The following is a 25,483-nucleotide window of genomic DNA, read 5'->3' as shown; positions in this document are numbered from 1 at the left end:
AAAAGAAACATAGCCATGAATATCACATCTATTCTCTACGTCTGTGTCTGGGACACAGATTTATCCAACCTTACTCTGATATTACTGAAACATTTACCCAGTCAGTTATCGGTGGTGCCAACAGGGCCACCATCATATGTCTGCATTCCTAATATAGTTTCCTCTTGGGAAAAACAGGTCAGATTTCTTTGTCTCAGATCTTCCTCTAGCCTTGTTCTTCTTTTGAGAGTTCCCTTGTGCTGCCTCAGTTGGATCTCCTTCACTTGACAGGGGGGTGCCCGAGCAGCGACCCTCCCCAGCTCTAGCCCAACTCCTACTTACGTGCCAAGTGAGATACTATGATCAGGAAGGTGCTTCTCCCAGGGCAAGGCTCACCCATTGCACTCTGGGTGTGCTGCTCCTGCGATTTCCCCAAATGTGGGACACTTGACTGCATAATTTGTGTTTCCACTGGTCTGCTTTCATATAATTCAGATCTCTTTGTCTCAGGTCTCTCTCCAGCCTAGTTTGCTGTCTGTTTCCACTTCTTCTTTTTTTTGAGCCCCTCCCTTCTATACCCTTGTGCACTATCCTGACTTCTCCTCCTGTCTGCTTACTTTGTGCCTTCCAACGCACAATGCGAACTACAGGTAGTGCTGCAGTGCCCACACCCTTTTACTTGCCTTACAGAGCAGCTCTGGAGCTGTTACAGTGCCCAGCTGCTGCAAGAAATCAGCTTGAATGCTTCAGGGGCTGGGGCATAGCCAACATGAGCCCCACACCGAAGGAGGGTGGAGGTGTTTAATGCGAACTAGGGGTCATCCAAGCGCCGCAAAAGGCCGCCATGCCCTGCACGCCCCTTTTCTCTTTTCATATGCAGATGAGGGTTGAAGCCAACTTTGACCCACTGCTTGGATGACATCACCGTATGCAAATCCATCTGCTGCAGGCCTTCCCCCAGGAATGCTTGTACTAGTTGTTGCATTTGGTTTGTTGTTTGGGGGTGCTTCAGTATTAGGCAGCCTTCTGCCCTCCCATGTTCATCTGAAAATATGTGTTCTCCCTGCAGTTGTTGTCCCCAGATGAGAGTTCCCTTGTGCTGCCTCAGTTGAATCTCCTTTACTTGACAGAGATGTGCCTGAGCAGCGGCCCTCCCCAGCTCTATCCCAAATCATACTTATTTTGCATAGGAGATACCATGGTCATGAAGATTGTTCTCCCAGGGTGAGGTTCATTCATTGCATTCTGAGTATGCTAACCCCTGTGATTTCCCCAAATGTGGGAAACTCGACTGCATTATTTGTGGTAGTGGGGGACTGTGTTTGTGCTTTCCTCTGGTCAGCTCTGGTAAAAGTCAGATTTCTTTGTCTCAGATCTTCCTCTAGCCTTGTTCTTCTTTCGAGAGTTCCCTTGTGCTGCCTCAGTTGGATCTCCTTCATTTGACAGGGGGGTGCCCGAGCAGCGACCCTCCCCAGCTCTAGCCCAACTCCTACTTACCTGCCAGGTGAGATACTATGATCATGAAGGTGCTTCTCCCAGGGCAAGACTCACCCATTGCACTCTGGGTGTGCTGCCCCTGTGATTTCCCCAAATGTGGGAAACTTGGCTGCATAATTTGTGTTTCCACTGGTCGGCTTTCATATAATTCAGATTTCTTTGTCTTAGGTCTCTCTCCAGCCTAGTTTGCTGTCTGCTGGCATACTCTCTCTCTGTCTCTCCAAAGGGCCTTGTGGGGAAACTGTCTTCAGAAAAAGCATTCCCTGTGTGTGTAGTGTGTCGGTACACGTGTGTCGACATGTCTGAGGAAGAAGGCTATATTAGAGAGGAGCGGGAGCAAATGAACGTGGTGTCTCCGCCGACACCTGATTGGATGGATATGTGGAATGTTTAAAATGCTAGTGTAAACTCATTGCACAAAAGATTAGACAAGGCAGAAGCTTTGGGACAGTCAGGGTCTCAACCAATGCCTAATCCTATGTCGCAGGGACTGTCAGGGTCTCATAAGCGCCCACTATCCAGATTGTTGACACAGATACCGACACGGATTCTGACTCCAGTGTCGATTACGATGATGCAAAGTTACAGCCAAAATTGGCAAAATACATTTGATATATGATTATGGCAATAAAAGATGTTTTGCACATCACAGAGGAGCCCCCTATCCCTGACAAGAGGGTACATATGTACAAGGGAAAGAAGCCTGAGGTAACCTTTCCCCCCTCACACGAGCTGAACGAGTTATGTGAAAAAGCTTGGGAATCTCCTGCAGATTTCCAAAAGGATTCCCCTTTCCCATCAACGGATAGGTTACGATGGGAATCCTCCCCTTGGGTGGACAAAGCATTAACACGCTTATCCAAGAAGGTAGCCCTCCCGTCCCAGGATACGGCTACCCTCAAAGAGTCTGCTGACCGCAAACAGGAGATTACCCTGAAGTCCATTTATACACATTCAGGTACCTTACTCAGACCGGCAATTGCGTCGGCCTGGGTGTGTAGTGCTGTAGCGGCATGGACGGATACCCTAGATAAGGCTACTATTTTATTGCCCCTGGGGCATATAAGAGATGCTGTCCTATATATGTGTGTATGCAAACTACAGGTGGTGCTGCAGGGCTCACACCCTTTTACTTGTCTTGTAGAGCAACTCTGGAGCTGTTACTGGGTCCAGCTGCTGCAAGAAATCAGCTTGAATGCTTCAGGGGCTTGGGCATGGCCAACATGAGCCCCACACTGATGGGGGTGTATAAAGCGATCTAGGGGTCATCCAAGCGCAACCCCACAAAGGCCGCCATGCCCTGCGTGACCATTTTCTCTTTTCATATGCAGACGAGGGTTGCAGCCAACTATGCCCATTGCTTGGATGACATCACCGTATGCAAATCCGTCTGCTGCAGACCTTTCCCCAGGAATGCTTGTACTAGTTGTTGCATATGGTTTGATGTTTGAGGGTGCTTCAGTATTAGGCAGCCTTCCGCCCTCTCATGTTCATCTGAAAATATGTGGTCTCCCTGCAGTTCCCTTGTGCTTCCTCAGTTGAATCTCCTTAACTTGACGGGTGTGTGCCCGAGCAGCCGCCCTCCACAGCCCTATCCCAGCACATGCTTTTCTTGCGTATGAGATCTCTTGATCATGAAGATAGTTCTCACAGGGTGAGGTTCATCCATTACATTTTAAAGTAGGAAGGTACAAATTACATATTCAAATTACATATATGTGCTGGATTCAAATGTTTTCCCCCCTTCCTTTCTCAATTGTGCCCATCAGCAGCTATTCTAATGTTGCTGCCAATGGGTGTGACACATTCATTTCTTCTGTGGGGTACACTGGACTCCACAAGGATTCACATTGGGGTGTAGAGTAGGATCTTGATCTGAGGCACCAACAGGCTCAAAGCTTTTGACTGTTCCCAAGATGCTCAGCGCCCCCTCCTCTATAACCTCGCTTCCATGAACAGGGAGCTCAGTTTGTAGTTGGTGCCTTCAGTAGCAGGCCACTTAAGAGGGGGCTGCCTCAGGCAGCCTATTCTTAGCTATTAATTTTGACAAGAAAAGAAGAACTTTTATTTATAAGAATCTACAAGGGCTGCAGCGGCCCTCCCCAGCCCTATCCCAAATCATACTTATTTTGCATAGGAGATACCATGGTCATGAAGATTGTTCTCCCAGGGTGAGGTTCATTCATTGCATTCTGGGTATGCTGACCCCTGTGATTTCCCCAAATGTGGGAAACTCAACTGCATTATTTGTGGTAGTGGGGGACTGTGTTTGTGCTTTCTTCTGGTCAACTCCCCCCTCTTCCTGCTGTGTTCGGCCACCCCCTACCCCCTCCCCTCCCTGCCGTGTGTCCGGTCACCCTCCCCTCTCTGCTGTGTGTCCAGCCACCCCCCCCCCCTCTCAGCTGTGTGTCCGGCCACCCCCCCCAGACACGCAGCGCCTGACACACACAGACATGCAACGCCTGACACGCATACGCATATGCAGCGCTGGACGCACACGCACACAGCACCTGACACACACACACACACACACACAGCACCTGACACACACGCACACACACAGCACCTGACACACACACACACAGCACCTGACACTCACACGGACCTGACACACGCGCACACACTCACACGCAGCACCTGACACACGCACACACAGACGCAGCACCTGACACTCACACGGACCTGACACACACGCACACACTCACACGCGGCGCCTGACGCACATAGACACGCGGCGCCTGACGCACATAGACACGCGGCGCCTGACGCACACGCGGCGCCTGACGCACACGCGGCGCCTGACAGACACGCGGCGCCTGACACACACGCACAGGCAGCGCCTGGCACACACGCACAGGCAGCGCCTGACACACACGCAGCGCCTGACACACACAGACACGCAGCGCCTGACACACACAGACACGCAGCGCCTAACGCACAGGCAGCGCCTGACACACGCAGCGCCTGACACACGCAGCGCCTGACACACGCAGCGCCTGACACACGCAGCGCCTGACACACACACGCACCTGACACTCACATGCTCCTGACACACGAAGCATGATGGCCTAACAGGAGGCTTTAAAATTTTCTTTCTAGTGACCTTCGTTTGGGAGAAAAATGCAAAGGTACAAGACAGCTTTTCCTTGCCAATATCTCTCTTTTGCAAAGAGCTGCGCATTGGAAAATTCAGGGCTATGTCGTGTAGATGATGGCCTAACAGGAGGCTTTAAAATTATCTTTCTAGTGTCCTTCGTTTGGGAGAAAAATGCAAAGGTACAAGACAGCTTTTCCTTGCCAATATCTCTCTTTTGCAAAGAGCTGCGCATTGGAAAATTCAGGGCTATGTCGTGTAGATGATGGCCTAACAGGAGGCTTTAAAATTATCTTTCTAGTGTCCTTCGTTTGGGAGAAAAATGCAAAGGTACAAGACAGCTTTTCCTTGCCAATATCTCTCTTTTGCAAAGAGCTGCGCATTGGAAAATTCAGGGCTATGTCGTGTAGATGATGGCCTAACAGGAGGCTTTAAAATTTTCTTTCTAGTGTCCTTCGTTTGGGAGAAAAATGCAAAGGTACAAGACAGCTTTTCCTTGCCAATATCTCTCTTTTGCAAAGAGCTGCGCATTGGAAAATTCAGGGCTATGTCGTGTAGATGATGGCCTATCAGGAGGCTTTAACATTTTCTTTCTAGTGTCCTTCGTTTGGGAGAAAAATGCAAAGGTACAAGACAGCTTTTCCTTGCCAATATCTCTCTTTTGCAAAGAGCTGCGCATTGGAAAATTCAGGGCTATGTCGTGTAGATGATGGCCTAACAGGAGGCTTTAAAATTTTCTTTCTAGTGTCCTTCGTTTGGGAGAAAAATGCAAAGGTACAAGACAACTTTTCCTTGCCAATATCTCTCTTTTGCAAAGAGCTGCGCATTGGAAAATTCAGGGCTATGTCGTGTAGATGATGGCCTAACAGGAGGCTTTAAAATTTTCTTTCTAGTGACCTTCGTTTGGGAGAAAAATGCAAAGGTACAAGACAGCTTTTCCTTGCCAATATCTCTCTTTTGCAAAGAGCTGCGCATTGGAAAATTCAGGGCTATGTCGTGTAGATGATGGCCTAACAGGAGGCTTTAAAATTATCTTTCTAGTGTCCTTCGTTTGGGAGAAAAATGCAAAGGTACAAGACAGCTTTTCCTTGCCAATATCTCTCTTTTGCAAAGAGCTGCGCATTGGAAAATTCAGGGCTATGTCGTGTAGATGATGGCCTAACAGGAGGCTTTAAAATTATCTTTCTAGTGTCCTTCGTTTGGGAGAAAAATGCAAAGGTACAAGACAGCTTTTCCTTGCCAATATCTCTCTTTTGCAAAGAGCTGCGCATTGGAAAATTCAGGGCTATGTCGTGTAGATGATGGCCTAACAGGAGGCTTTAAAATTTTCTTTCTAGTGTCCTTCGTTTGGGAGAAAAATGCAAAGGTACAAGACAGCTTTTCCTTGCCAATATCTCTCTTTTGCAAAGAGCTGGGCATTGGAAAATTCAGGGCTATACCGTGTAGATGAAGCACTAACAGGAGGCTTTAAAATTTTCTTTCTAGTGTCCTTCGTTTGGGAGAAAAATGCAAAGGTACAAGACAGCTTTTCCTTGCCAATATCTCTCTTTTGCAAAGAGCTGCGCATTGGAAAATTCAGGGCTATGCCGTGTAGATGATGGCCTAACAGGAGGCTTAAAAATTTTCTTTCTAGTGTCCTTCGTTTGGGAGAAAAATGCAAAGGTACAAGACAGCTTTTCCTTGCCAATATCTCTCTTTTGCAAAGAGCTGCGCATTGGAAAATTCAGGGCTATGTCGTGTAGATGATGGCCTAACAGGAGGCTTTAAAATTTTCTTTCTAGTGACCTTCGTTTGGGAGAAAAATGCAAAGGTACAAGACAGCTTTTCCTTGCCAATATCTCTCTTTTGCAAAGAGCTGCGCATTGGAAAATTCAGGGCTATGTCGTGTAGATGATGGCCTAACAGGAGGCTTTAAAATTTTCTTTCTAGTGTCCTTCGTTTGGGAGAAAAATGCAAAGGTACAAGACAGCTTTTCCTTGCCAATATCTTTCTTTTGCAAAGAGCTGCGCATTGGAAAATTCAGGGCTATGTCGTGTAGATGATGGCCTAACAGTAGGCTTTAAAATTATCTTTCTAGTGTCCTTCGTTTGGGAGAAAAATGCAAAGGTACAAGACAGCTTTTCCTTGCCAATATCTCTCTTTTGCAAAGAGCTGCGCATTGGAAAATTCAGGGCTATACCGTGTAGATGAAGCACTATCAGGAGGCTTTAAAATTTTCATTCTAGTGTCCTTCGTTTGGGAGAAAAATGCAAAGGTACAAGACAGCTTTTCCTTGCCAATATCTCTCCTTTGCAAAGAGCTGCGCATTGGAAAATTCAGGGCTATGCCGTGTAGATGATGGCCTAACAGGAAGCTTTAAAATTTTCTTTCTAGTGTCCTTCGTTTGGGAGAAAAATGCAAAGGTACAAGACAGCTTTTCCTTGCCAATATCTCTCTTTTGCAAAGAGCTGTGCATTGGAAAATTCAGGGCTATGTCGTGTAGATGATTGCCTAACAGGAGGCTTTAAAATTATCTTTCTAGTGTCCTTCGTTTGGGAGAAAAATGCAAAGGTACAAGACAGCTTTTCCTTGCCAATATCTCTCTTTTGCAAAGAGCTGCGCATTGTAAAAATCAGGGCTATGTCGTGTAGATGATGGCCTAACAGGAGGCTTTAAAATTATCTTTCTAGTGTCCTTCGTTTGGGAGAAAAATGCAAAGGTACAAGACAGCTTTTCCTTGCCAATATCTCTCTTTTGCAAAGAGCTACGCATTGGAAAATTCAGGGCTATGTCTTGTAGATGATGGCCTAACAGTAGGCTTTAAAATTTTCTTTCTAGTGTCCTTCGTTTGGGAGAAAAATGCAAAGGTACAAGACAGCTTTTCCTTGGCAATATCTCTCTTTTGCAAAGAGCTACGCATTGGAAAATTCAGGGCTATGTCTTGTAGATGATGGCCTAACAGTAGGCTTTAAAATTTTCTTTCTAGTGTCCTTCTTTTGGGAGAAAAATGCAAAGGTACAAGACAGCTTTTCCTTGCCAATATCTCTCTTTTGCAAAGAGCTGCGCATTGGAAAATTCAGGGCTATGTCGTGTAGATGATGGCCTAACAGGAGGCTTTAAAATTATCTTTCTAGTGTCCTTCGTTTGGGAGAAAAATGCAAAGGTACAAGACAGCTTTTCCTTGCCAATATCTCTCTTTTGCAAAGAGCTACGCATTGGAAAATTCAGGGCTATGTCGTGTAGATGATGGCCTAACAGGAGGCTTTAACATTTTCTTTCTAGTGTCCTTCGTTTGGGAGAAAAATGCAATGGTACAAGACAGCTTTTCCTTGCCAATATCTCTCTTTTGCAAAGAGCTGCGCATTGGAAAATTCAGGGCTATGTCGTGTAGATGATGGAATAACAGGAGGCTTTAAAATTTTCTTTCTAGTGTCCTTCGTATGGGAGAAAAATGCAAAGGTACAAGACAGCTTTTCCTTGCCAATATCTCTCTTTTGCAAAGAGCTGCGCATTGGAAAATTCAGGGCTATGCCGTGTAGATGATGGCCTAACAGGAGGCTTTAAAATTTTCTTTCTAGTGTCCTTCGTTTGGGAGAAAAATGCAAAGGTACAAGACAGCTTTTCCTTGCCAATATCTCTCTTTTGCAAAGAGCTGCGCATTGGAAAATTCAGGGCTATGTCGTGTAGATGATGGCCTAACAGGAGGCTTTAAAATTATCTTTCTCTATCGTCCTAAGTGGATGCTGGGGTTCCTGAAAGGACCATGGGGAATAGCGGCTCCGCAGGAGACAGGGCACAAAAGTAAAGCTTTTACAGGTCAGGTGGTGTGTACTGGCTCCTCCCCCTATGACCCTCCTCCAGACTCCAGTTAGATTTTTGTGCCCGGCCGAGAAGGGTGCAATTCTAGGTGGCTCTCATAAAGAGCTGCTTAGAGAGTTTAGCTTAGGTTTTTTATTTTACAGTGATTCCTGCTGGCAACAGGATCACTGCAACGAGGGACAGAGGGGAGAAGAAGTGAACTCACCTGCGTGCAGGATGGATTGGCTTCTTGGCTACTGGACATGAAGCTCCAGAGGGACGATCACAGGTACAGCCTGGATGGTCACCGGAGCCACGCCGCCGGCCCCCTCACAGATGCTGAAGCAAGAAGAGGTCCAGAATCGGCGGCTGAAGACTCCTGCAGTCTTCTTAAGGTAGCGCACAGCACTGCAGCTGTGCGCCATTTTCCTCTCAGCACACTTCACACGGCAGTCACTGAGGGTGCAGGGCGCTGGGGGGGGGGCGCCCTGGGAGGCAAATGAAAACCTTTAAAAAGGCTAAAAATACCTCACATATAGCCCCAGAGGCTATATGGAGATATTTACCCCTGCCTAAATGTACTAAATAGCGGGAGACGAGCCCGCCGAAAAAGGGGCGGGGCCTATCTCCTCAGCACACGGCGCCATTTTCTGTCACAGCTCCGCTGGTCAGGAAGGCTCCCAGGTCTCTCCCCTGCACTGCACTACAGAAACAGGGTATAACAGAGAGGGGGGGCAAAATAAATGGCAATATATTAATATAAAAGCAGCTATAAGGGAGCACTTAATCATAAGGCTATCCCTGTCATATATAGCGCTTTTTGGTGTGTGCTGGCAGACTCTCCCTCTGTCTCCCCAAAGGGCTAGTGGGTCCTGTCTTTGTATAGAGCATTCCCTGTGTGTCTGCTGTGTGTCGGTACGTGTGTGTCGACATGTATGAGGACGTTATTGGTGTGGAGGCGGAGCAATTGCCAAATATGAGGATGTCACCTCCTAGGGGGTCGACACCAGAATGGATGCCTTTATTTGTGGAATTACGGGATAGCGTCAACTCGCTTAAGCAGTCGTTTGCCGACATGAGGCGGCCGGACACTCAATTAGTGCCTGTCCAGGCGCCTCAAACACCGTCAGGGGCTGTAAAACGCCCCTTGCCTCAGTCGGTCGACACAGACACAGGCACTGATTCCGGTGGTGAAGGTGACGAATCAACCGTATTTTCCAGTAGGGCCACACGTTATATGATTTTGGCAATAAAGGAGATGTTACATTTAGCTGATACTACAGGTACCACTAAACAGGGTATTATGTGGGGTGTGAAAAAACTACCAGTAGTTTTTACCGAATCAGAAGAATTAAATGACGTGTGTGATGAAGCGTGGGGTGCCCCGATAAAAAACTGCTAATTTCAAAGAAGTTATTGGCTTTATACCCTTTCCCGCCAGAGGTTAGGGAGCGCTGGGAAACACCTCCTAGGGTGGACAAAGCGCTAACACGCTTATCAAAACAAGTGGCGTTACCCTCTCCTGAGACGGCCGCACTTAAAGATCCATCAGATAGGAGGATGGAAAATATCCAAAAAGGTATATACACACATGCAGGTGTTATACTACGACCAGCTATTGCGACTGCCTGGATGTGCAGTGCTGGGGTAGTTTGGTCAGAGTCCCTGATCGAAAATATTGATACCCTGGACAGGGACAATATTTTACTGTCGTTAGAACAAATAAAGGATGCATTTCTTTATATGCGTGATGCACAGAGAGATATCTGCACACTGGCATCACGGGTAAGTGTGCTATGTCCATTTCGGCCAGAAGAGCTTTATGGACACGACAGTGGACAGGCGATGCGTAGAGGAGTTATTTGGGGTCGGTCTATCGGATTTGGTGGCCACGGCTACGGCCGGGATATCCACCTTTCTACCTCAAGTCACTCCCCAACAGAAAAAGGCACCGACCTTTCAACCGCAGCCCTTTCGTTCCTTTAAAAATAAGAGAGCAAAGGGCTATTCATATCTGCCACGAGGCAGAGGACGAGGGAAGAGACAGCAACAGGCAGCTCCTTCCCAGGAACAGAAGCCCTCCCCGGCTTCTACAAAAGCCTCAGCATGACGCTGGGGCTTCGCAAGCGGACTCGGGGGCGGTAGGCGGTCGTCTCAAGAATTACAGCGCGCAGTGGGCTCACTCGCAGGTAAATCCCTGGATCCTGCAGATAATATCTCAGGGGTACAGGTTGAAATTAGAGACAGAGCCACCTCGCCGTTTCCTGAAGTCTGCTTTACCAACGTCCCCCTCAGAAAGGGAGACGGTTTTGGAAGCCATTCACAAGCTGTATTCTCAGCAGGTGATAGTCAAGGTACCTCTTCTACAACAAGGGAAGGGGTATTATTCCACTCTTTTTGTGGTACCGAAGCCGGATGGCTCGGTAAGGCCTATTCTAAATCTGAAGTCCTTGAACCTGTACATAAAGAAGTTCAAGTTCAAGATGGAGTCACTCAGAGCAGTGATAGCGAACCTGGAAGAAGGGGACTTTATGGTATCCTTGGACATCAAGGATGCGTATCTCCACGTTCCAATTACCCCTCACACCAGGGGTACCTCAGGTTCGTTGTACAAAACTGTCACTATCAGTTTCAGACGCTGCCGTTTGGTTTGTCCACGGCACCTCGGGTCTTTACAAAGGTAATGGCCGAGATAATATTTCTTCTTCGAAGAAAAGGCGTATTAATTATCCCATACTTGGACGATCTCCTAATAAGGGCAAGGTCCAGAGAACAGCTAGAGATGGGTTTAGCACTATCTCAAGAGGTGCTAAAGCAGCACGGATGGATTCTGAATATTCCAAAATCCCAATTAATGCCGACAACTCGTCTGCTGTTCCTGGGGATGATTCTGGACACAGTTCAGAAAAAGGTTTTTCTTCCCGAAGAAAAAGCCAAGGAGTTATCTGACCTGGTCAGGAACCTCCTAAAACCAGGAAAGGTGTCTGTACATCAATGCACAAGAGTCCTGGGAAAAAATGGTAGCTTCTTACGAAGCAATCCCTTTCGGCAGATTCCATGCAAAGGGATCTGTTGGACAAATGGTCAGGGTCGCATCTTCAGATGCACCTGCGGATAACCCTGTCGCCGAGGACAAGGGTATCCCTTCTGTGGTGGTTGCAGGAGGCTCATCTATTGGAGGGCCGCAGATTCGGCATGCAGGATTGGATCCTGGTGACCACGGATGCCAGCCTGAGAGGCTGGGGAGCAGTCACACAGGGAAGAAATTTCCAGGGAGTGTGGTCGAGCCTGAAAAAGTCTCTTCACATAAGCATTCTGGAACTAAGAGCAATCTACAATGCTCTAAGCCAGGCGGAACCTCTGCTTCAAGGAAGACCGGTGTTGATCCAGTCGGACAACATCACGGCAGTCGCCCATGTAAACAGACAGGGCGGCACAAGAAGCAGGAGGGCAATGGCAGAAGCTGCCAGGATCCTTTGCTGGGCGGAGAATCACGTGATAGCACTGTCAGCAGTATTCATCCCGGGCGTGGACAACTGGGAAGCAGACTTCCTCAGCAGACACGACCTTCACCCGGGAGAGTGGGGACTTCATCCAGAAGTTTTCCACATGCTATTAAACCGTTGGGTAAAACCAATGGTGGACATGATGGCGTCTCGCCTCAACAAAACACTGGACAGGTATTGCGCCAGGTCAAGAGATCCGCAGGCAATAGCTGTGGACGCGCTGGTAACACCTTGGGTGTACCAGTCGGTATATGTGTTTCCTCCTCTGCCTCTCATACCAAAGGTATTGAGGATTATACGGCAAAGAGGAGTAAGACTAGTGGCTCCGGATTGGCCAAGAAGGACTTGGTACCCGGAACTTCAAGAGATGGTCACGGACGATCCGTGGCCTCTAGTTCTGAGAAGGGACCTGCTTCAGCAGGGTCCTTGTCTTTTTCAAGACTTACCGCGGCTGCGTTTTGACGGCATGGCGTTTGAATGCCAGATCCTAAAAGGAAAAGGCATTCCAGAAGAAGTCATTCCTACCTTGATAAAGGCAAGGAAGGAAGTCACCGCGAAGCATTATCGCCGTATTTGGCGAAAATATGTTGCGTGGTGCGAGCAGCGGAGTGCTCCGATGGAGGAATTTCAACTGGGTCGTTTTCCTACATTTCCTGCAATCAGGATTGTCTATGGGTCTCAAATTGGGATCTATTAAGGTTCAAATTTCGGCCCTATCAATATTCTTCCAAAAAGAATTGGCCTCAGTCCCTGAGGTCCAGATTTTTATCAAAGGAGTACTGCATATACAGCCTCCTGTGGTGCCTAAGGTGGCACCGTGGGATCTAAATGTAGTTTTAGATTTCCTCAAATCCAATTGGTTTGAACCACTAAAGAATGTGGATTTGAAATATCTCACATGGAAAGTGACTATGTTACTGGCCCTGGCTTCGGCCGGGAGAGTATCTGAACTGGCGGCTTTGTTTTATAAAAGCCCATATTTAATTTTCCATTCGACATAGGGCAGAGCTGCGGACGCGTCCGCATTTTCTCCCTAAGGTGGTATCAGCGTTTCACCTGAACCAGCCTATTGTAGTGCCTGCGGCTACAGACGACTTGAAGGACTCCAAGTTGTTGGACGTTGTCAGAGCCTTAAAAATATACATTTAAAGGACGGCTGGAGTCAGAAAATCTGACTCGCTGTTTATACTGTATGCACCCAACAAGTTGGGTGCACCTGCTTCTAAGCAGTCGATTGCTCGTTGGATTTGTAACAAAATTCAACTTGTACATTCTGTGGCAGGCCTGCCACAGCCTAAATCTGTTAAGGCCCATTCCGCAAGGAAGGTGGGCTCATCTTGGGCGGCTGCCCGAGGGGTCTCGGCATTACAACTCTGCCGAGCAGCTACGTGGTCAGGGGAGAACACGTTTGTAAATTTTTACAAATTTGATACCCTGGCAAAGGAGGACCTGGAGTTCTCTCATTCGGTGCTGCAGAGTCATCCGCACTCTCCCGCCCGTTTGGGAGCTTTGGTATAATCCCCATGGTCCTTTCAGGAACCCCAGCATCCACTTAGGACGATAGAGAAAATAAGAATTTACTTACCGATAATTCTATTTCTCGGAGTCCGTAGTGGATGCTGGGCGCCCATCCCAAGTGCGGATTATCTGCAATACTTGTACATAGTTATTGTTAACTAATTCGGGTTATTGTTTAGGAAGCCATCTTTCAGAGGCTCCTCTGTTATCATACTGTTAACTGGGTTTAGATCACAAGTTGTACGGTGTGATTGGTGTGGCTGGTATGAGTCTTACCCGGGATTCAAAATCCTCCCTTATTGTGTACGCTCGTCCGGGCACAGTACCTAACTGGAGTCTGGAGGAGGGTCATAGGGGGAGGAGCCAGTACACACCACCTGACCTGTAAAAGCTTTACTTTTGTGCCCTGTCTCCTGCGGAGCCGCTATTCCCCATGGTCCTTTCAGGAACCCCAGCATCCACTACGGACTCCGAGAAATAGAATTATCGGTAAGTAAATTCTTATTTTCTAGTGTCCTTCGTTTGGGAGAAAAATGCAAAGGTACAAGACAGCTTTTCCTTGCCAATATCTCTCTTTTGCAAAGAGCTGCGCATTGGAAAATTCAGGGCTATGTCGTGTAGATGATGGCCTAACAGGAGGCTTTAAAATTATCTTTCTAGTGTCCTTCGTTTGGGAGAAAAATGCAAAGGTACAAGACAGCTTTTCCTTGCCAATATCTCTCTTTTGCAAAGAGCTACGCATTGGAAAATTCAGGGCTATGCCGTGTAGATGAAGCACTAACAGGAGGCTTTAAAATTATCTTTCTAGTGTCCTTCGTTTGGGAGAAAAATGCAAAGGTACAAGACAGCTTTTCCTTGCCAATATCTCTCTATTGCAAAGAGCTACGCATTGGAAAATTCAGGGCTATGCCGTGTAGAGGAAGCACTAACAGGAGGCTTTAAAATTATCTTTCTAGTGTCCTTCGTTTGGGAGAAAAATGCAAAGGTACAAGACAGCTTTTCCTTGCCAATATCTCTCTATTGCAAAGAGCTACGCATTGGAAAATTCAGGGCTATGCCGTGTAGATGAAGCACTAACAGGAGGCTTTAAAATTATCTTTCTAGTGTCCTTCGTTTGGGAGAAAAATGCAAAGGTACAAGACAGCTTTTCCTTGCCAATATCTCTCTTTTGCAAAGAGCTGCGCATTGGAAAATTCAGGGCTATGTCGTGTAGATGACGGCCTAACAGGAGGCTTTAAAATTATCTTTCTAGTGCCCTTCGTTTGGGAGAAAAATGCAAAGGTACAAGACAGCTTTTCCTTGCCAATATCTCTCTTTTGCAAAGAGCTACGCATTGGAAAATTCAGGGCTATGTCGTGTAGATGATGGCCTAACAGGAGGCTTTAAAATTATCTTTCTAGTGCCCTTCGTTTGGGAGAAAAATGCAAAGGTAAAGACAGCTTTTCCTTGCCAATATCTCTCTTTTGCAAAGAGCTGCGCATTGGAAAATTCAGGGCTATGCCGTGTAGATGATGGCCTAACAGGAGGCTTTAAAATTTTCTTTCTAGTGTCCTACGTTTGGGAGAAAAATGCAAAGGTACAAGACAGCTTTTCCTTGCCAATATCTCTCTTTTGCAAAGAGCTGCGCATTGGAAAATTCAGGGCTATGTCGTGTAGATGATGGCCTAACAGGAGGCTTTAAAATTATCTTTCTAGTGTCCTTCGTTTGGGAGAAAAATGCAAAGGTACAAGACAGCTTTTCCTTGCCAATATCTCTCTTTTGCAAAGAGCTACGCATTGGAAAATTCAGGGCTATGTCTTGTAGATGATGGCCTAACAGTAGGCTTTCAAATTTTCTTTCTAGTGTCCTTCGTTTGGGAGAAAAATGCAAGGTACAAGACAGCTTTTCCTTGCCAATATCTCTCTTTTGCAAAGAGCTACGCATTGGAAAATTCAGGGCTATGTCTAGTAGATGATGGCCTAACAGTAGGCTTTAAAATTTTCTTTCTAGTGTCCTTCGTTTGGGAGAAAAATGCAAAGGTACAAGACAGCTTTTCCTTGCCAATATCTCTCTTTTGCAAAGAGCTACGCATTGGAAAATTCAGGGCTATGTCGTATAGATGATGGCCTAACAGGAGGCTTTAAAATTTTCTTTCTAGTGTCCTTCGTTTGGGAGAAAAATGCAAAGGTACAAGACAGCTTTTCCTTGCCAATATCTCTCTTTTGCAAAGAGCTACGCATTAGAAAATTCAGGGCTATGCCGTGTAGCTGAAGCACTAACAGGAGGCTTTAAAATTTTCATTCTAGTGTCCTTCGTTTGGGAGAAAAATGCAAAGGTACAAGACAGCTTTTCCTTGCCAATATCTCTCTTTTGCAAAGAGCTGCGCATTGGAAAATTCAGGGCTATACCGTGTAGATGAAGCACTAACAGGAGGCTTTAAAATTTTCTTTCTAGTGTCCTTCGTTTGGGAGAAAAATGCAATGGTACAAGACAGCTTTTCCTTGCCAATATCTCTCTTTTGCAAAGAGCTACGCATTGGAAAATTCAGGGCTATGTCGTGTAGATGATGGCCTAACAGGAGGCTTTAACATTTTCTTTCTAGTGTCCTTCGTTTGGGAGAAAAATGCAAAGGTACAAGACAGCTTTTCCTTGCCAATATCCCTCTTTTGCAAAGAGCTGCGCATTGGAAAATTCAGGGCTATGTCGTGTAGATGATGGCCTAACAGGAGGCTTTAAAATTTTCTTTCTAGTGACCTTCGTTTGGGAGAAAAATGCAAAGGTACAAGACAGCTTTTCCTTGCCAATATCTCTCTTTTGCAAAGAGCTGCGCATTGGAAAATTCAGGGCTATGTCGTGTAGATGATGGCCTAACAGGAGGCTTTAAAATTTTCTTTCTAGTGACCTTCGTTTGGGAGAAAAATGCAAAGGTATAAGACAGCTTTTCCTTGCCAATATCTCTCTTTTGCAAAGAGCTGCGCATTGGAAAATTCAGGGCTATGTCGTGTAGATGATGGCCTAACAGGAGGCTTTAAAATTTTCTTTCTAGTGTCCTTCGTTTGGGAGAAAAATGCAATGGTACAAGACAGCTTTTCCTTGACAATATCTCTCTTTTGCAAAGAGCTGCGCATTGGAAAATTCAGGGCTATGTCGTGTAGATGATGGCCTAACAGGAGGCTTTAAAATTTTCTTTCTAGTGTCCTTCGTTTGGGAGAAAAATGCAAAGGTACAAGACAGCTTTTCCTTGCCAATATCTCTCTTTTGCAAAGAGCTGCGCATTGGAAAATTCAGGGCTATGTCGTGTAGATGATGGCCTAACAGGAGGCTTTAAAATTTTAATTCTAGTGTCCTTCGTTTGGGAGAAAAATGCAAAGGTACAAGACAGCTTTTCCTTGCCAATATCTCTCTATTGCAAAGAGCTACGCATTGGAAAATTCAGGGCTATGCCGTTTAGATGAAGCACTAACAGGAGGCTTTAAAATTTTAATTCTAGTGTCCTTCGTTTGGGAGAAAAATGCAAAGGTACAAGACAGCTTTTCCTTGCCAATATCTCTCTTTTGCAAAGAGCTACGCATTGGAAAATTCAGGGCTATGTCGTGTAGATGATGGCCTAACAGGAGGCTTTAAAATTATCTTTCTAGTGTCCTTCGTTTGGGAGAAAAATGCAAAGGTAAAGACAGCTTTTCCTTGCCAATATCTCTCTTTTGCAAAGAGCTGCGCATTGGAAAATTCAGGGCTATGCCGTGTAGATGATGGCCTAACAGGAGGCTTTCAAATTTTCTTTCTAGTGTCCTTCGTTTGGGAGAAAAATGCAAAGGTACAAGACAGCTTTTCCTTGCCAATATCTCTCTTTTGCAAAGAGCTACGCATTGGAAAATTCAGGGCTATGTCATATAGATGATGGCCTAACAGGAGGCTTTAAAATTTTCTTTCTAGTGTCCTTCGTTTGGGAGAAAAATGCAAAGGTACAAGACAGCTTTTCCTTGCCAATATCTCTCTTTTGCAAAGAGCTACGCATTAGAAAATTCAGGGCTATGCCGTGTAGCTGAAGCACTAACAGGAGGCTTTAAAAAATTCTTTCTAGTGACCTTCGTTTGGGAGAAAAATGCAAAGGTAAAGACAGCTTTTCCTTGCCAATATCTCTCTTTTGCAAAGAGCTGCGCATTGGAAAATTCAGGGCTATGCCGTGTAGATGATGGCCTAACAGGAGGCTTTAAAATTTTCTTTCTAGTGTCCTTCGTTTGGGAGAAAAATGCAAAGGTACAAGACAGCTTTTCCTTGCCAATATCTCTCTTTTGCAAAGAGCTACGCATTGGAAAATTCAGGGCTATGTCGTATAGATGATGGCCTAACAGGAGGCTTTAAAATTTTCTTTCTAGTGTCCTTCGTTTGGGAGAAAAATGCAAAGGTACAAGACAGCTTTTCCTTGCCAATATCTCTCTTTTGCAAAGAGCTACGCATTAGAAAATTCAGGGCTATGCCGTGTAGCTGAAGCACTAACAGGAGGCTTTAAAATTTTCATTCTAGTGTCCTTCGTTTGGGAGAAAAATGCAAAGGTACAAGACAGCTTTTCCTTGCCAATATCTCTCTTTTGCAAAGAGCTGCGCATTGGAAAATTCAGGGCTATACCGTGTAGATGAAGCACTAACAGGAGGCTTTAACATTTTCTTTCTAGTGTCCTTCGTTTGGGAGAAAAATGCAATGGTACAAGACAGCTTTTCCTTGCCAATATCTCTCTTTTGCAAAGAGCTACGCATTGGAAAATTCAGGGCTATGTCGTGTAGATGATGGCCTAACAGGAGGCTTTAACATTTTCTTTCTAGTGTCCTTCGTTTGGGAGAAAAATGCAAAGGTACAAGACAGCTTTTCCTTGCCAATATCTCTCTTTTGCAAAGAGCTGCGCATTGGAAAATTCAGGGCTATGTCGTGTAGATGATGGCCTAACAGGAGGCTTTAAAATTTTCTTTCTAGTGACCTTCGTTTGGGAGAAAAATGCAAAGGTACAAGACAGCTTTTCCTTGCCAATGTCTCTCTTTTGCAAAGAGCTGCGCATTGGAAAATTCAGGGCTATGTCGTGTAGATGATGGCCTAACAGGAGGCTTTAAAATTTTCTTTCTAGTGACCTTCGTTTGGGAGAAAAATGCAAAGGTACAAGACAGCTTTTCCTTGCCAATATCTCTCTTTTGCAAAGAGCTGCGCATTGGAAAATTCAGGGCTATGTCGTGCAGATGATGGCCTAACAGGAGGCTTTAAAATTTTCTTTCTAGTGTCCTTCGTTTGGGAGAAAAATGCAATGGTACAAGACAGCTTTTCCTTGCCAATATCTCTCTTTTGCAAAGAGCTGCGCATTGGAAAATTCAGGGCTATGTCGTGTAGATGATGGCCTAACAGGAGGCTTTAAAATTTTCTTTCTAGTGTCCTTCGTTTGGGAGAAAAATGCAAAGGTACAAGACAGCTTTTCCTTGCCAATATCTCTCTTTTGCAAAGAGCTGCGCATTGGAAAATTCAGGGCTATGTCGTGTAGATGATGGCCTAACAGGAGGCTTTAAAATTTTAATTCTAGTGTCCTTCGTTTGGGAGAAAAATGCAAAGGTACAAGACAGCTTTTCCTTGCCAATATCTCTCTATTGCAAAGAGCTACGCATTGGAAAATTCAGGGCTATGCCGTTTAGATGAAGCACTAATAGGAGGCTTTAAAATTTTAATTCTAGTGTCCTTCGTTTGGGAGAAAAATGCAAAGGTACAAGACAGCTTTTCCTTGCCAATATCTCTCTTTTGCAAAGAGCTGCGCATTGGAAAATTCAGGGCCATGTCGTGTAGATGATGGCCTAACAGGAGGCTTTAAAATTATCTTTCTAGTGTCCTTCGTTTGGGAGAAAAATGCAAAGGTACAAGACAGCTTTTCCTTGCCAATATCTCTCTTTTGCAAAGAGCTGCGCATTGGAAAATTCAGGGCTATGTCGTGTAGATGATGGCCTAACAGGAGGCTTTAAAATTTTAATTCTAGTGTCCTTCGTTTGGGAAAAAAATGCAAAGGTACAAGACAGCTTTACCTTGCCAATATCTCTATTTTGCAAAGAGCTGCGCATTGGAAAATTCAGGGCTATGTCGTGTAGATGATGGCCTAACAGGAGGCTTTAAAATTTTCTTTCTAGTGTCCTTCGTTTGGGAGAAAAATGCAAAGGTACAAGACAGCTTTTCCTTGCCAATATCTCTCTTTTGCAAAGAGCTACGCATTGGAAAATTCAGGGCTATGTCGTGTAGATGATGGCCTAACAGGAGGCTTTAAAAATTTCTTTCTAGTGACCTTCGTTTGGGAGAAAAATGCAAAGGTACAAGACAGCTTTTCCTTGCCAATATCTCTCTTTTGCAAAGAGCTGCGCATTGGAAAATTCAGGGCTATGTCGTGTAGATGATGGCCTAACAGGAGGCTTTAAAATTTTCTTTCTAGTGACCTTCGTTTGGGAGAAAAATGCAAAGGTACAAGACAGATTTTCCTTGCCAATATCTCTCTTTTGCAAAGAGCTGCGCATTGGAAAATTCAGGGCTATGTCGTGTAGATGATGGCCTAACAGGAGGCTTTAAAATTTTCTTTCTAGTGTCCTTCGTTTGGGAGAAAAATGCAATGGTACAAGACAGCTTTTCCTTGCCAATATCTCTCTTTTGCAAAGAGCTGCGCATTGGAAAATTCAGGGCTATGTCGTGTAGATGATGGCCTAACAGGAGGCTTTAAAATTTTCTTTCTAGTGTCCTTCGTTTGGGAGAAAAATGCAATGGTACAAGACAGCTTTTCCTTGCCAATATCTCTCTTTTGCAAAGAGCTGCGCATTGGAAAATTCAGGGCTATGTCGTGTAGATGATGGCCTAACAGGAGGCTTTAAAATTTTCTTTCTAGTGTCCTTCGTTTGGGAGAAAAATGCAAAGGTACAAGACAGCTTTTCCTTGCCAATATCTCTCTTTTGCAAAGAGCTGCGCATTGGAAAATTCAGGGCTATGTCGTGTAGATGATGGCCTAACAGGAGGCTTTAAAATTTTCTTTCTAGTGTCCTTCGTTTGGGAGAAAAATGCAAAGGTACAAGACAGCTTTTCCTTGCCAATATCTCTCTTTTGCAAAGAGCTACGCATTGGAAAATTCAGGGCTATGTCGTGTAGATGATGGCCTAACAGGAGGCTTTAAAATTTTCTTTCTAGTGACCTTCGTTTGGGAGAAAAATGCAAAGGTACAAGACAGCTTTTCCTTGCCAATATCTCTCTTTTGCAAAGAGCTGCGCATTGGAAAATTCAGGGCTATGTCGTGTAGATGATGGCCTAACAGGAGGCTTTAAAATTTTTATTCTAGTGTCCTTCGTTTGGGAGAAAAATGCAAAGGTACAAGACAGCTTTTCCTTGCCAATATCTCTCTTTTGCAAAGAGCTGCGCATTGGAAAATTCAGGGCTATGTCGTGTAGATGATGGCCTAACAGGAGGCTTTAAAATTTTCTTTCTAGTGTCCTTCGTTTGGGAGAAAAATGCAAAGGTACAAGACAGCTTTTCCTTGCCAATATCTCTCTTTTGCAAAGAGCTACGTATTGGAAAATTCAGGGCTATGTCGTGTAGATGATGGCCTAACAGGAGGCTTTAAAAATTTCTTTCTAGTGACCTTCGTTTGGGAGAAAAATGCAAAGGTACAAGACAGCTTTTCCTTGCCAATATCTCTCTTTTGCAAAGAGCTGCGCATTGGAAAATTCAGGGCTATGTCGTGTAGATGATGGCCTAACAGGAGGCTTTAAAATTTTCTTTCTAGTGACCTTCGTTTGGGAGAAAAATGCAAAGGTACAAGACAGCTTTTCCTTGCCAATATCTCTCTTTTGCAAAGAGCTGCGCATTGGAAAATTCAGGGCTATGTCGTGTAGATGATGGCGTAACAGGAGGCTTTAAAATTTTCTTTCTAGTGTCCTTCGTTTGGGAGAAAAATGCAATGGTACAAGACAGCTTTTCCTTGCCAATATCTCTCTTTTGCAAAGAGCTGCGCATTGGAAAATTCAGGGCTATGTCGTGTAGATGATGGCCTAACAGGAGGCTTTAAAATTTTCTTTCTAGTGTCCTTCGTTTGGGAGAAAAATGCAAAGGTACAAGACAGCTTTTCCTTGCCAATATCTCTCTTTTGCAAAGAGCTGCGCATTGGAAAATTCAGGGCTATGTCGTGTAGATGATGGCCTAACAGGAGGCTTTAAAATTTTAATTCTAGTGCTACTCCGATCAACAACTGTTCCTTGGACCTCGCCTTTATCTGGAGATCGTCCAAGTACGGGATAATTATAACTCCCTTTTTTCGCAGGAGTATCATCATCTCGGCCATTACCTTGGTAAACACCCTCGGTGCCGTGGACAGACCAAACGGCAGCGTCTGGAATTGGTAATGACAGTCCTGTACCACAAATCTGAGGTACTCCTGGTGAGGAGAGTAAATGGGGACATGCAGGTAAGCATCCTTGATGTCCAGTGATACCATGTAATCCCCTTCCTCCAGGCTTGAGATAACCGCCCTGAGCGATTCCATCTTGAACTTGAACCGTTTTATATACGTGTTCAAAGATTTAAAATTTAAAATGGGTCTCACCGAACCGTCCGGTTTCGGTACCACAAACCTTATTATTTCAAAACTTGTAACCATGCCAATCACAGACAGAAGGTTTCCATTAGACACAGATCTGAGAATATACTTAACTGAACATTATGTCCCACACACAAAACCATAACACACAAATTTAAATACAGTTTGCAAACTTCAATTTCTTGCAGATTTCAACAGTTTTGCCGATTTCAAAATACGCTTAGTATTGGTTGATCAGGCCAATATTATACAGCATGATTTAAATGCAAAACATATACTGTACCCTTTGTCACAGTACTATACAAAATTTGTGCTTCTATGGAATATTTCTTCCATACATGATATGCACACTTAGGGTTAATCCTCCCTGCCCTTCCCATACGCTGGAAAAATTCGCAATCCCTGCAATTTTTCACACACGCGACACGTCTGTCAACTGGGAAGCTGCAGTAGATCCTCTTATCACAACTACAATCACAAAGCAACATGCTTAGGTTATGCTTAAAACAACCAGCAGCTCTTAGCAGCTCAGTATTGCAATATATACTTACACTCAGTTACATATAATCCCTATAACCTCGGGTTGTTCACTCTATTTTTTTCTAATGTACCCTTCTTATACACGTGTAGCTGACTAACAAGTGGAGGTGATCTATGTGCTTTTTACTTTATTTGGCTCTTGGTCCAAAGCACTTATTCATGCAATCATTCATAGAGTGAAAAACACAGGTCACTGTTTCTTTGCTCAAATCTTTGAATTAATTTTGGTATTCTTATTTACATGCAACAGCATCTGTCAATCATCATTTCCGAGTTACTTGGTCCTTCAACCGATTTGGACATAATTTTGGTATTCATTTTACAAACAAGCAACAACAAACAGGTCCCTGAGTTATTTTACTAGTTTTTTTTCAATCTCTCCACTTCTCATTCTCATATTATAAAAAATACAATCACACAGACAGCTGGCAGGTATAGAAACAGCATGTACTGGAATACAGCACATACCATGGTATTCTATACTTACCAGTGCTGTTATGACTTGGGATGTTCCTTCCATCATCAGCTGCTGGCTGGCTGGCACACCCCTTTGAGAATTTGATGAAGAGATCGAGATCTATAGTTCCAAGGACATAGCCCCCATCTGTTGAATTCTCTTGGATTAACTAAATTAACCATCTTGTTGCTGTTTGGGTTGTTAGGTAAAAGAATGAATTGAAAATGGATTTATAAAAATCAATTATTATTTATTCAAAGGGCCACGCCCGTATACAGGGGAGAAGTAGCATTCTCTCGTCCTGTGTCAAATCATTTAACAACAACATACACGTATCAACAATGAGTTTTATATAATACACAGTTACACCCCTTTTGTATATTCCTCCCATATGATTTCATACCCCAGGAATACAATGTTAGGCAATAGAGTTATGCAATATTGGGACAATTGTCAAGAATACTAAAAAGATACTCGTGAGCTTCAACTGTGTCCATATTAGGAATTACATCTGGTCTCTATGAGCTTTTAGAAAGTGCGTATGTGGAAACAATACTTAGCCAACAAAGTTGTTTTTCTCTCAGGGTGTGTAAAAAGTTCAAGATGAATTTGCTATATCATCTAGCTAGAATCAAAATGGATTCTGTTATGCTTTCATATTATACTAGTGAATATGAGAACCCTTTGCTTATTGGATGTATACATAATATACGTACTATCCCGTAGTGCACACACATAACTGTTAGGCCTTCAGCAGGTTGCCTCTGTCACAGTATTCAACACATCTTATAAAACTCTCCAGATTATTGACTTTTTAAAGTTTTTCTAGGAAACGTTTTAGATGAATGCTTATTAGCCTTTGTCAGTATGCACTTTCGCAAAGTGTCTCTGTGGCGCAATCAGTTAGTGTGTACGGCTGTTAACTAAAAGGTTGGTGGTTCAATCCCACCCAGGGATGTAATTGATCTTGTTATCAGATTTTGGTGATCTTTAAGTAGACAAGTCAAAATTTCAAACCGCCTCTTATGGTGTAGGGTACCTGGCCTTCTCTGATGTAATCAGAGTTAGATTTGATTCATTGATTTTATAAAAACAGCTAGGAAGCACAATTTAGCAGTGGTTTGCAGAGAAAAAAAATATGCTGGCAGAAAAATCCAATTGAGTGATTAAACAGCTCTTCATTTTCTGGCTTTATTTTTATGCTAACAAATTTGTTCTCTGAAAAGTGTCCACAAAGCCAAGTCTCTGATTAACACCTTTGTAAGGATGGTTTTTCACCTATTACTAAATTATACTTGCTTCATTGGAAAGGCAGCAAGATGCATCCTCATTTCAATGTCTACTGAAATAATACAGGTTGACACCAGGAAACATTAACGCCACTGCATCCTTGCTGCTTTCTCATGTGGAAGTCTGTTTAATGTGAAAACAAGGTGATATCTAATTAGCACACAGGTAAGGAATTCCGAAAATCTTTATTTAAGGGTGAAGATGTTTCTCACAAAATTGTTGCCCCAATGCATCATTGAAATTCAAGCTGGAAAGATGATTTTAATATATCACTTGTACATTTTGTATTGCTCTTCTGGTGACAATGTAGTTTTTTTTTCAATTACCATTTTAATAACAGGGTAAAGAAAATTAAGTGGATTTTTGAAAGAAAACTATACTGTCAATATACTATTAAAACAAATTAAAATGGTAAAAGTTATTGTACTTTAAGTAAAAATAAAAGAGCAAAAATATCAATCCCAGTTTTGATTACTTAAATTAACAAAAAAAATGCATATAGCAAAGGATAGTTTCAATCTGCCTACCTCTGGGTTATGGGTCCAGCATGCTTCCATTGCAGTACTCTGCTGCACATGTAAGTGCAAGAGATCCTGAAGCACTCACTCATCATGGGAAAGTACCAATGTGTTTATTCGTTGGTTGATGGAAGAAACATCTTACAAAAACTCTCCAGATTATTGATTTTTTAATGTTTTTCTAGGAAACGTTCTAGATTTATGCTTATTAGCCTTTGTCAGTATGCACTTTTTGCAAAGTGTCTCTGTGGCGCAATCGGTTAGTGTGTTCGGCTATTAACCGAAAGGTTGGTGGTTCAATCCCACCCAGGGATGTAATTAAACTTGTGATCAGATTTTGGTGATATTTAAGTAGACAAGTCAAAATTTCAAACCCCCTCTTATGGTGTAGGGTACATGGCCTTCTCTGATGTAATCAGAGTTAGATTTGATTCAGTTATTTTATAAAAAAACAGCTAGGAAGCACAATTTAGCAGTGGGTTGCAGAGAAAAAAAAATATGCTGGCAGAAAAATCCAATCGAGTGATTAAACAGCTCTTCATTTTCTGGCTTTATTTTTATGCTAACAAATTTGTTCTCTGAAAAGTGTCCACAAAGCCAAGTCTCTGATTAACACCTTTGTAAGGATGGTTTTTCACCTATTACTAAATTAAACTTGCTTCATTGGAAAGGCAGCAAGATGCATCCTCATTTCAATGTCTACTGAAATAATACAAGTTGACACCAGGAAACATTAA

At 43.9% G+C, this 25,483-nt stretch overlaps 5 non-coding genes across 5 annotated transcripts; all 5 read left to right on the top strand.

Moving 5' to 3' along the window:
- Window positions 1–313: 313 nt before the first annotated feature.
- On the top strand, window positions 314–476 carry LOC135031579 (U1 spliceosomal RNA). The gene has a single exon (XR_010227263.1). It is a non-coding gene; the product is annotated as a U1 spliceosomal RNA (small nuclear RNA).
- Window positions 477–1,152: 676 nt separating this feature from the next.
- On the top strand, window positions 1,153–1,316 carry LOC135031552 (U1 spliceosomal RNA). Its single transcript, XR_010227238.1, has one exon. It is a non-coding gene; the product is annotated as a U1 spliceosomal RNA (small nuclear RNA).
- A 152-nt stretch (window positions 1,317–1,468) lies between these two features.
- On the top strand, window positions 1,469–1,631 carry LOC135031580 (U1 spliceosomal RNA). Its single transcript, XR_010227264.1, has one exon. It is a non-coding gene; the product is annotated as a U1 spliceosomal RNA (small nuclear RNA).
- Window positions 1,632–3,596: 1,965 nt separating this feature from the next.
- LOC135031558 (U1 spliceosomal RNA) lies at window positions 3,597–3,760 on the top strand. The gene has a single exon (XR_010227244.1). It is a non-coding gene; the product is annotated as a U1 spliceosomal RNA (small nuclear RNA).
- Window positions 3,761–24,987: 21,227 nt separating this feature from the next.
- On the top strand, window positions 24,988–25,061 carry TRNAN-AUU (transfer RNA asparagine (anticodon AUU)). The gene has a single exon. It is a non-coding gene; the product is annotated as a tRNA-Asn (tRNA).
- The last annotated feature ends 422 nt before the right edge of the window (window positions 25,062–25,483 follow it).

This window comes from Pseudophryne corroboree, unplaced genomic scaffold (genome assembly GCF_028390025.1).
Source record: "Pseudophryne corroboree isolate aPseCor3 unplaced genomic scaffold, aPseCor3.hap2 scaffold_518, whole genome shotgun sequence".
In the NCBI taxonomy this organism is placed as follows: Eukaryota; Metazoa; Chordata; class Amphibia; order Anura; family Myobatrachidae; genus Pseudophryne; species Pseudophryne corroboree.
This window is presented reverse-complemented; position numbering and strand designations above follow the sequence as displayed.